The sequence below is a fragment of the Podarcis bocagei genome (genome assembly GCF_964188305.1).
Source record: "Podarcis bocagei genome assembly, chromosome: 3".
Lineage (NCBI taxonomy): Eukaryota > Metazoa > Chordata > Lepidosauria > Squamata > Lacertidae > Podarcis > Podarcis bocagei.
Window position 1 is genome coordinate 44,246,125 of NC_138127.1, and position 12,587 is coordinate 44,258,711.

The following is a 12,587-nucleotide window of genomic DNA, read 5'->3' on the forward strand; positions in this document are numbered from 1 at the left end:
CAGGAAGCCTGGCCAATAGCATATGGCTTGGCGCACTAGCATGAACCAGGCATACTATGTGATCCACTGATGTCATATCCTCCTAATGGCATAATACAGCTCTCTCTTTCATTGCACACCACAGCCAAGATCAGAAGTGAGCAACCTGTGGTCTCAGGATAGCCTACAGCTGTTGGTGTAATCTCACATGGATGCTCTCACTGACTCTGGCCTCTAGAAAGCATCATCCTGGTACCCAAGGGAATGGACTCTCAACAGGAGGAAGGACCTCCATCCCTGAATGGGGTGAATGAGACAAACAGGTGCAGAATGAGTTGATTTTCAAGCACAGCACAAACCTCAGAATATTTGCATTATAATACCTGAAAAGAAAGAAAAACATGCAGTGGAATGGGGAGAAGTCAATGCAGGCACATAGTCATTAATTTCTCATCACAGAATGAATTTGTTGATGTATCTGACAAAAGATGAATTCGTACTAAATATGATTTTCAAAAATATCTATTTAGGATGGTGCAATGTCCGTTTTTTTGTGGTGGGGGTCAGTGATTACTAATAGTAAACAGAAAACAATGGAGATGTTACCTTACACAATAACCATGGTTCAGAGGGATTTTTATTTTGTTCAGTGAATACTCTGAACAATCTGTATCATTAGATTGTTAGAATGGCAACATTTTATCAGGTTCACTGGAGTACTGGGCCAGAGTGACAGGCTTAACTTTTACTTTCAGCCTGCAGCAGCCTCACTGAAGGCAGAAGAAGAAGAAGAAGAAGAAGAAGAAGAAGAGGAGGAGGAGGAGGAGTTTGGATTTGATATCCCGCCTTTCACTCTCCTTCAGGAGTCTCAAAGCGGCTAACATTCTCCTTTCCCTTCCTCCCCCACAACAAACACTCTGTGAGGTGAGTGAGACTGAGAGACTTCAGAGAAGTGTGACTGGCCCAAGGTCACCCAGCAGCTGCATGTGGAGGAGCAGAGACGCGAACCCAGTTCCCCAGATTACGAGACTACCGCTCTTAACCACTACACCACACAGATATTTTGTTCTGCAATGAAATATGTCCAGAGCAAAATGTAAGGTCCTGGGGAATGGACGGAATATTCTCTGACTCTCAATGATGTGAAAAGGATTTCAGTTGAGGAAGAAAATACATAAGCACCTGGCATTAAATCCTAAACTTGTTGTTTGCCATTGGCATCCATCTGTCTTTAGGGACAATGGAAAAGTGCACCATTGTGGGGGCAAAGTGATAGGCCAGTAATTTTGTTTCCCTCTCCTGTGTTATTCTGCTGTTTTCTCTCTGCACAGTAGGCTAGAAATTAAAAACAAAACAAAACAACGCTCCAGATATGAACCATATATCCTGTCTCACAGTTTTGGATTCTCCTTGCCTCAAAGTCTTCCGCTACTGTTATATGATATCTTGGTATTCCATTTGGGAATTAAATCACTTTCCTTACGAAATGTATTCAACATAAAATAAAAAAATTGTTGACATAAATGCATGGATAGCTTGGCTGGATATAGTGGATACTTGTTAAGCTTTAGTCCCCCTTAAATCAATGGAGCCTGTAGGTCATTCCTATCATGTCCCAGTGATTCCAGCGGGACTAAACCTTGATTGGATCCAACTTCAATACAGACTTTGATGCAATTGCTTATGTTTTCGTTATTTCTCTAAACTTTACTTTTTTACAATAGGCAAACGTTAAGGGCCTTTGGTATAGTCTTGTTACTTTTATCCAAATGCTTTCAGTAGACCTTTTATAGAGCACACAAGACCACCTAGGCTGCAGAAGATGCCCAAGGTAAACACAGAAATGTCTGCACATTTCTCCAAGAATATTAATTTTCCCCATTTCAGCTTCAAGTGAAAAAGAGACAGAAGGAGGAAGGTCATTGCACCGCCTGTTACACTACCTGCTAAACCCATCAGAAGAGCAAAATGTGGTATGAATATTGCCATCAGCTGAGTTAACAAGAGGAGAGAACTTTTTTAAAATTGCAGGAAGTGATAGAGAGGTGTGGCTCCAAGTTACGTAAGCATGCAAAATCTCTGTCATTGAAAATAATGACATTGCGTAAGACAGAAGTGCCTTGACTAAGAGGCACAAGTTCACTAAGGTTTGCAATGATGATGGAAGGTTGTCGGTAATGACCTCCTTTGTTTCTTCACCCCAAGTTAGGAATGCAGTCAATGCAAAGATTGTCTTGAAGAAACAGGCCAAGAAATGAGTCCAATTCAGCATCTATCTACAGTCTCCAGGATTTTGCATATTCCCTTCCAGGGTAGGAATAAATATGTGAGATGTGGAACTGAAAACGATCGCTCCTACTGAGACCAGGAAACTCTCAAATTCCACTGAGAGGCTGACTCTTGCCCAGGACCACAGATGCATTTAGGTCAGGCAGTATGTGATCACTACAGAGATAATGACAAAATGGGCTAGGGAGCCGAAGAGGCTGAGCTTGGACAGCACTTTGAGTGTTTTGATGAACACACACGGAAGCAGGCCTACGCAGGCAATTACTATCCATGTTTCCTCGGTCACTGGGAGATCTGGAAAGCTGTGTGACAGCAAGTTGCCACTAACAACCAGATACAAAATGCATATCATGATCAGTTCCATCACCTGGGTCACACTGACAACTCTGTCACCAAGTTTCGGAAATGGCTCTTTGCAGCAGGCATTAGCAATGTCTTCATATGTGCCTCTCACTTTTACCAGCTGCCCGTCTTCATTTTCCTCATACAGGCAAGCTATTAGGATTTTGCCAGTGTAGCAGCAGAAAACTGCAGCTCGGATAATGAGAAGCAGCCCACTGAATCCACTGTGGTGTACAGCATATGGCATACCTAGAACAAAAATCCCCTAGAGACAAGAGAGAGAGAGAAAGAGGACAAAAGAAAAAACACCTGAAGCAAAATGTTTACTAGAAACAACCCATTCAAACCCGCAGCTGTCAGTGGCTACCTTTTGCTAATTGCATGGAAGGATTGCTGTTACATTAACCTGTCTCGGTAAATAATAGCTGCCAGAAATGTGTATATTCATGATGAATGAAGTTAGCAGGGAAAATAACTGCTGGCAGAAGCACAGAAATCCAGATAAGCCAGAAAATTGAAGACAAGCAAATTGTAGAGACAAGCTCCTATTAAATATCAAGTGCTGATGTGATTGCAGGCATAATTTAAAAGGCTGCGAAGCAGTTATTTAATCAATGTGCATATTAATGTTCAATAGCAGTTCAATAATGATAAAATCAAAGAGCTTTCACTGTCCCCACGCATTTTGTGCAAGCAGGGAGGTGGTACTGCTGGATAAATAAGCAGGGGGACCTAGAAATAGCATCCCTCTCATATTTCTGACCTTGCAATATTACTTTTTTATGGATTCACACAGATTCATGAAAGGAAGACCTCTTCATCTTCACCCATAAGGCAGATACACATTCTTTATACTCTTCTGAGCCAAGATACTTGTGTTCTGAATTTTCCTTTAATTGTGAATACAGCCACCTTGTTACAAACAGCAGCAATATTTAAGCGGCAGATATATATGTGTATTTTAAATGCATGCTAGAAAAGTAGCCCCTTCATGGATCACTGCTTTGTCGTGATGAAGGGGCTTGAATAACTCCAAGAAGCTATGAGCTATGCCGTTCAGGGCCACCCAAGACTGACAGGTCATAGCCGAGATTTTAGACTAAATGTGATCCACCTGGAGAAGGAACTGGCAAACCACTCCAGTACTTTGCTAAGAAAACTCCATGAACCTAAAAAAGGAGAAGCTTTGAGAAGAAAGTGAGTTTCCAAGGCATGCTCTGGTTCATGGGGTCATGGAGAGTCAAACACGACTAAGACGGCTAAACAACAAGAAAAGATAAGAAGACCATCAAAGTGGTTTTTTTTATAAAAAAATATTACGTTGTGTGGAAGATGGGTATCTGTTTTGGCTTGGCACCAATTCTGTAGCTGGCTTATTGTAGCCTTTGACCCTGCCAGTGATACTTTAGACTATAGAAAGCTGCACAAGTCAAGACTATTTGTCCATTGTGCCCAGTATTGTCTACTCTGACGGGCAACATCTCGTCAGAGTCTTAGGCAGAGATCTTTTGTGTCACCTACTGCCAGTGTACTGGAAGAAGCGAAGATCACCAGTGTTGAAGCAATGATTCTTTAACATCAACTTTGTTGGACTAGTCATGTTGTGCAGATGTCAATTATCGTCTTCCAAAGCAGCTGCTCTATTCCAAACTTAAAAATGGAAAGCATAATGCTTGTGGTCAACAAAAGAGGTTTAAAGACTCTCTCAAGGCAAATCTAAAAAAAAAAAGAAGTATAAGCACCAACAACTGGGAAATACTGGCCTGCGAGCACTCCAATTGGAGGACAGCCTTTACCAAAGGTGTAAGGGCTTTGAAGACACTCAAACTCAGGGCGCATGAGAGAAACACTAAGAGGAAGGCACACTTGGCAAATCCACACTGTAATCAACTCCTGCCCGGAAACCAATGTCCCCACTGTGGAAGGACGTGTGGGTCCAGAATTGGCCTCCACAGTCACTTACAGACTCACTGTTAAAACCGTGTTTATGGAAGACAATCTTACTCGGCTATGAGTGATTGCCAAAGAAGAAGACTGTTCCTTATAACTAGTGACACAAGGAGTTGAACCTGGCACCATCTGCTTGCAAAACATATGCTCTACTTCTGCTTCCAGGGTCCTAATTTAAGACATAATAATTATTACATTTATGCATTAGTTACTTTCCTCACTGAGTAACCCCAAGCAACTTACATTAAAAACAGTTAATGAAAACTCTGTCCACTGCATTGTTCATTGCTTGGGAAATATAACCACCACCACCACCATAGCAGATGAGCAGAAACTATCCAGCATTGTTCAGGAATTCCAAGAAATCAAAAATTACTGTGATTTATAAATGGATAATGTAATTTGTTATTTTCTAGGGCTGTGCACTACATCCTGCTTTACCTGCTTGGGCTAACCCAGCAAACGTCCAACCAGGATCCCACTCCAATTCAATTTGGGGTGGGACTAATGTTCAGTTAAGGAATGTGGTTGGCACTGTGGTCTAAACCACTGAGACTCTTGGGCATGCTGATCAGAAGGTCAGCGGTTCAAATCCACATGACAGGGTAAGCTCCCATTGCTCTGTCCCAGCTTCTCCCAACCAAGCAGTTCAAAAGCATACCAGTTCAAGTAGATAAATAGGTACCACTGTGGCGGGAAGGTAAACAGTGTTTGCATGCACTCTGGCACTCATCACAGTCCTCCGTGCGCCGGTAGTGATTTAGTCACACTGGCCACATGACCCGGAAAGCTGTCTGTGGACAAACGCCAGCTCCCTCGGCCTCAAAAATGAGATGAGCACCGCAACCCCATAGTCACCTTTGATGAGTCCAGTCAAAGGTGACTATGGGGTTGCGGTGCTCATCTCACTTTTCATCTGACCCACAGTCCTATTAGTTTCTTGCCAGATATGGTTAATATCAATGCAGTTTTAAAAGGTCCAGTCCGATATCTTAAATTGAAATGGTGACTGATGATATTCAAATATGGACCCAAACCTCAATGATCTCAGAAACTACCATGCCAAATTGGTATATCTTTAGAGTGATATCTTTAGAGGCATTGAAGGGCACAGAAAACAGACAGAGAAACCAACTTTGTAAAATTATGTTATGCTATGTTATATAACATTATATTACATTGTATGCATTGCTCAAGAGAGGTAAATATGTTTACCCTAAATTCAAACATATTTGTTCTATCTACCTGCCCTCCATCTACCTATCTCATACCTACAACATTTCTCTACAGTAGGTACAATACTGGGTGGGTGACCCTCCAAATGAAAGTCTCACACTTTTCATGTACCGTCATGCCCAGTGTGTTATTTTTGTGGCAATTTAATTCACATTAGTACTGAAACTGGCAACCTCTTGAACCAAGTTATGCATAAAAAAGATTCAATTTCAGATAAACAGTTCTCACTGACATTTCTCATTTATATATTAAAAAGTCTGCAAATATACCATGGACATCAGTCACAGTTTTGTCAGTGTTTCTCATTGTATGAAAGATAATTGAAAGAAAGAAAAAAGGAGAGAAAATTATTTATGGAAATAAGGATCTAATAAGGATTTATTAGATAAATGTCCCAGGGACAGTGGAGCAACTGCAAGGAACAAGTATGTTACATGGTCATGGGGATTTTTTTTGGGGGGGGGGAGGGGAGTGATGGACAAAACATGAAAGAGGGGAGAAGGCTAGTTTCTCGCAAAAACAAATTGATAAAAATATTGCCTGTGTTTTTTGTCTCATATCCCTGGTTCTGCAAATGCTGTAAACCAACTCTTAAAAATAAAAGAGAAGAAAGGAAAGATGGGAATCTGGGGATTATGACAGATTTGAGGGGGACAACTGCCCCCTTGCCATATTCCTGCCCATGTTATGTTACTCTGTAGAGCACCCTCTCCCAGAGATGGAGTCCCATGCTTTAAAATAGTCCCCTCAACTATTTAAATGGTTAGAACAAAAACAAAAATATTATATATATTATACAGTATTATTATATATTATTATATAAATTGACTGGCTTACCTATACCAGGGTGTTGGTATTTTCAACAGCTGTTTTGTGAAACTTATATTATTTTTTATAGTGTACGTGTGGGGTTTTGTGTCAGCGTCAACCGGATAGGTTCTCTTTCTATTCGCTTGTTATATTTTCTTGATAGTGAGAGTGATTGGAGGGCATTGCCTGTACTTTTCATTTCATTTCTCTCTGACTGCATTCTTTACAATTCCACCATCACCACGAAATCATGTGAATATATTGGGGATAACAGTTCATACATCTGATGAAGCAGACTGTGGCCCAGTGAAATTTGTGCCTTAATCAATTTGCTAGTTGTTAAGGTTCCACAACACTCTTCTATTCTGATGCGATTACTAAGGTGGCCACCTCTCTGGAAACAAACAAATAAACGAGTAAGATCCACTTTAGCATTATTTTTGAAGCAATTGTCCTAGCGCTGCTTCCTCTTCATTCTTGCACTGCAAGAGTGTTACATGTAAGCCATGGTGACTGGGGCCCATTGGGACAGATAGGGCAGAAGGCAAGCAGTAGTTGACATGCAGGGTCAACTAATTCCAGTTTTGTCCCCATCCTCCTCCTTGCTAAATTCTATAAGGGCAACAGTGAGATTATGGCAAAGGAAGCTGGCAGCGCCACCTACTGGACTGGATGTTAAGGAGGCAGGCAGACAGAGGCTAGCTGAGGGCTAACTGATGTTGGTGGTGCACGCTCACCTTACGGACCAGCCTCCACTAAAAGGAGTCACATAAGCAGGGAAAGTCTGCCCTGCTTGCTTCTGCAAGTTATTTCCGGCACTTGTCATTCTTTGCCAGTGCAAACTTGTGCTCCCTCATTTGGCAGCGATGGGGCTTCTCTGCCTGTCTTTAGGGTACAACATAAACCCCTTCTCTCACCTAGGGAGCAATCCAAACCCAAGGACTATGGAATGAGTGGAGTTTTAAATAGGTGGGTCTCTGGCTGAGCTAACTGAAATCCCTCATCCCAGCTCAGTCAGAGATATTTCAGCATAAGTCCTCCATCCTTATGCAGTCAGACTCAGCCAAAACTGACACATGATGCTGGGGTAACTCCTCAAAAGTGGGGACAGGACAGGACAGAGCAGGGAGAGACTTAACACTATTCCAAACTCTATTCAGTTTGGTCACATGGCCTAGGAACTCAGCAGAAGTTACACTTGCAAAAAACCCCCCTATATTTTAAAAACTTGTCTTTCCTCTGCCAGGTTTAGAACAGGGGTAAGTTACATTGGCATAATTTAAATTACACTGGCTTCCTATGGTTTGGATTGCTCTGCCCCATGTCTTTTGTGTGGTCCTTCTTAACCATGCAAAGGAACTAGATGAGCCTTTGCAACAGGTCTGGGAGCTGGACTTGTCTGCAGCACCAGTACAACCCTGAAATAACTGACCAGAGTACCCCATGCAATGAATTAGAACAAAAATTCACTGAGTTAAAAACAACTGCACAGCGTAAGAACAAGCACAGAGGTGCAAAGGTGAGCCCCTATTAACCTCCCTAGGTGGATTTCTTCCTCTTTTTTTGCAGCTGTTACATTGAGGAAATGTGCTTTGGTTCTCCTAAATGTGTTGTGAGCATCTCTATGGACCAGAAAGATGAAAATAAAAAGAATAAAAACTCCCAGGAGTCTCTGTGGAGGGGAATATGCTATTACAAAACATTACATTGCTTACAGGTGTCTCTTCATATATACTGCTGTGTGTTTATAGAAAATGTATTTTCCTGGTGCTAACATAAAGCTGAAAACTCAATTGAAAAATTGAAAATGTCAGAATTTATCTTCTGAATAATAATAATAATAATAATAATAATAATAATAATAATAATAAAAGGACCAGTTTTTAGGAACCCCAGATTCTAACAGCCATCTCTGTCCAAAATTAGCAACCAGCTATTCCATTACTGAAGATACTTGGGCTTTAATCATTTAATAAAATTCTTCTTGTTGGTTTGAGGGGGGTTTTTCTACAGCAAACATTTGTATTACAAAATGATGCTGGAAGTTAACGACCCCATCTCTTTGTTTGTTTTTAATAGGGAGAAAAGCTGCCTTGTGACCACAGAGCACGAAATGGTGCCTGAGAAAACAAGCTCAACAATTTCAAATCAATTTCCCTTTCTCCATATTTTTTTCTGACTTGTTTTGCCAAATATATAACACCTTCATCCAATGTGGTTTTCTTTGTTTAAAGGGTTGGCCTTGTAATCTGATTGCTTCAGACCCAGAGACCTTTGTAAATTAATTTAGTGTGTGCTGGAGCACTGTGTGTGTGTGTGAAGTTTAGTGTTTTTTTTTTGGGGGGGGGGGAATTCCAGCTCTACAATTCTATGATTCTGTGATTTTGTGATAGGAAGGAAAAATGGAAGCTACGGATATGTGCCAAACAATGAATCCCTGGGCTGGCTTAGGAATTAGCCTAGGGCTGGCTGAATGCAAGCCTTTGTGAAACAATAGCCAGGCATTTACAATTCAAATAAGGTTCTTAGGTCTGTGCAAAACAGGGCTTGTAAAGTGACAGGGAAGGGGGTGAGCTGACAGTAAAAAATGTCATTTTAGAGGAGGTTTTTGGTGAGAGGTGTGTTGGGAAGAAGAAGGACCAAGGCCAGTCCTCCACGACCTGCTAGGCAGACCAAATCTCCATGCAGGGGCTGAAGGGCAGAGCCATCTTGGTGCTGGTGGGAGGATGCTGAACTAAGAGACAGGAAGTCATGACTGATGGCTGCTTTGGACCCAAGCTTGCTGAACCTAGGAGAGGGGCAATGAGAGACACTCTTGGGGTGTAATGTTCTACACCCGCTCCATTGAAGACTCCAGGAGTAAATATGTGCTAATAAACAATTATTCTTAAAGACACTAGCCTCCACTGTGCCTTGATCTTCCCAACAGATACACAACCTTGGATAAGAGCCTGGGACTCCTGGAATCTCACAGTGCTTGTGAACATTGGGTTGGTGTGTAACATTATTTTGGTTTCTTTTCACCCTAAACACTGGGAAATGAACCATCTGAAGAAGTATGCTGGGACAGGGATAAGCAACTAGCAACCCAAGGCCAAATCTGGTCCATGAACAGTACTATCTGGCCCTCCGGTTGCCTATCCAAAGTCAAGAATGTATAGGAGAGAGTGGATGACTCTGCCCATCAGACTAGCTAGAGGTCCTTTTTCAGAGGTGAAGGTGGTACCATACTCAACATGAAAAGGTCCATGCATGCAAAAAGCATGGCCTATGACAGCTGCTATGTGAATAGACTGGGGAAAGAACAATAATAAGGAGAAAGGAGGTGGATAAAGGAAGGGAAAGGAACAAGGGAAAAGAGGAGACAGACAAGAAAACCAGATGGAGAGAAGGCCTCCTTCTTGTACTTTGGACAGCCTTGGCCAAGGCCACAGACTGAAGACCTAGGTATATTCCAGAACAAGCACAAAGAGGCACCTGTGTGGCACCTAAGAGTAAGGTATTGGCACCACCTGTGTGGTGGTGGTGCAATTTGCCCAAAACATTTGGCCATGTCCGTGATATTTACATAAATATTCAAGAACTGTTCCAGTGGCCTCCTAGTCAGTGGACTAGGAAGAATAGGCTAGTACCTTAAATATTCCCCTTCTTCCCAAAGCCCAGGAAGCTTCTGGCCCAGCTTAGGGAGGAAGGCACAATGTGCTGATGGGTCCAAGAGCCCTCCCTCCACCCTCCCAAAGTTTGCTTGGCTTTGGGAAGGAGGCAGGAGGGCTCCAGCCTTCTGTCAGAGGCCTAGCACCCCCTTCTCAAAGCCTAGGAAGCTTCTGCCTAGCTTAGGGAGGTAGGTAGGGTGCCCATGCTTGCAACACCCCTTCCAATCACCCCTGCAAGCTGGTACCTGTGACCCTGTTTCCCTACAAAATATTTCACTGCACACCACTGGACTCTTCCCATGTTATGATGACTGGACTTTGAATGAAGAGCAGGAGGATGCCCTCTAGCCTCATTCCAACCCAGTATGCATGCTCACCATAATTTCTGTAAGCTGTACATGCATAAATCCTGTCCAGGCAGTAATAAGTAATCTCTGAAAATGCATAGGATGTGGAGTGAATAAGTATCCCATTTTACAGATGACCATCTTCTATTTGATGATCCATCCAGTCCAAGTCCAGCTGAAAGAGAAAGAACTACAAAAAGGAGAACAGAAACTGCAAAGGTGCTGATCAACAGTTAGCACCAGATAACAACACAAGCAACGCTGACACCAAACTCTACATACATTAAACATAATAGAAACACCGCCACCCGACCCCACCCCCATCCATCTTCCCCCTCTCCACCCCCCTTTCTTTTTTCTTTTTTCTTTTCTCTTTTCTTCTCCCCCTAATGCCTCAACAAATGAAATGGATTTGTAAAAATGTTACATGGGAAAAAAACAAAAACAAGGCACTACACTTCTGTAAAACAAGAAAATCCTGAATAAAATAAAAAAAATAAAAAACAGCACCAGATAGCAAACTCAGCAGGCACACAGGTCGCCTGGCATCTATACCTAATTAGCATATGCAGATTTTATGGAAATTGGATTCCTCTTTTCTCCTTTGGTGATGTGTGAGTGGCCACCCTCAAAGGAAGCTGGAGTGAGGACTGTGGAAAAATCCTACTCATTTTACCTGTACGCATCATCCTTCAGATACTGTTCAAAGGCACAACAGATAATAGGAGAGAATTGCTTTGAGGCACATTCAGGGGGGGGGGGATGGGATTAGGCTAGTCTGAAATCATAAGCTTTGACCCTATGCCAGTTTTTTTGTTACTTACAATATTACTTTTCAAAAATATGCATGTTCATTCTTGAGGAAACGATACAAGTTTGGATTCCTGACCCACGTTTCCAGTGACAAACATAGGTTTTTGGCAAAAGGAAGAGAACAGTTTAGCATTTGGGAGGATTAAGCTGATTACTGGTTAAAAGTGGGGAGGGTGATGCATTTTTTAATTCCTACTGATTTGCGTCAGAGAGTGTGTTGCGCAGGAAACACTTGCTTAATTCCTACCCACTGAAATGAATGGGAATTTGGCTAGATCATTTCCTGCATGTGCCTTTTCTCAGAAATGATGTCACTTAAGATAGCTATGTTCTTTTCTTCTTCCTTTCCCCTGTAGCAAGGAATGTGGCAGAAGGAAAGGTTTATTTTCTCCACTTAGCTCCAGGTGCAAATATTCTGTGCAGCTCACTACCTCTGAGACTTAGGGTGTGATTTGTCATCCTCTGTACTCTGTGTAATCAGTGTTTAGGGCATTTGGTCTTCTGGAATAGGTCTATTTGCTCATTCAAGCAAAGCATTGTGCCTTTTCCAAAGAGAAAGTGTGCCATTTGTTGGATTTACACACCTAGTGGTGCATGATAGATTAACTGTGGTATGTTTGGCAAGGGAGAACACAGTCTTTTGGATACCTCTGTGCTATAAATGTCAATAATATGCAATGGGATAATTAACATATATCGTTTTTTAGTCTTAAAATCATTAGAAAGTGGGGCCGGATTTCTGAATCTCTGTTTGTAAACACTAGGGGTCACTCTTCCTTGGCTTAAAAGTACGGTCACTGCCCAGTACCCACTGATATCTGAGGAGAACATGTTTCTGCGTAGGAAAAGCTTTTGGCTATAAAAAAGTTTTTAGCCTTAGGCTGTCAGTCACAGAGGCCCAGCATCTATATTCTTTTTGCCTTGTTTTCCTCCAAGCGCCGCTAAGATTTCTCAAAGGCTGTACGTTAAAGAAAATAATTTACACAAAGAATGAAGTAGAGAGTAGAGGTAGTTTTGACAGTTAAAAGTTTCAATCTCAGACAACTGTGTACCGAGACATCCCCTCCTCAATAGTTATCAGAAGCCTAGATGTACTGACTAATGAAGGTTACTTTTCTTTTCTCCCCTCATTCTTAGCACTATCGCTTGCAGGCTACACGTGGGAAAC

At 42.0% G+C, this 12,587-nt stretch overlaps 1 pseudogene across 1 annotated transcript; it reads right to left on the reverse strand.

Moving 5' to 3' along the window:
• Window positions 1-1,740: 1,740 nt before the first annotated feature.
• Window positions 1,741-5,913, reverse strand: LOC308583294 (vesicular inhibitory amino acid transporter pseudogene; annotated as a pseudogene). Its single transcript has 2 exons — window positions 5,908-5,913; window positions 1,741-2,875 (listed from the first exon to the last, which is right to left on the reverse strand). The product of its transcript is annotated as a vesicular inhibitory amino acid transporter pseudogene (transcript).
• Window positions 5,914-12,587: the final 6,674 nt, after the last annotated feature.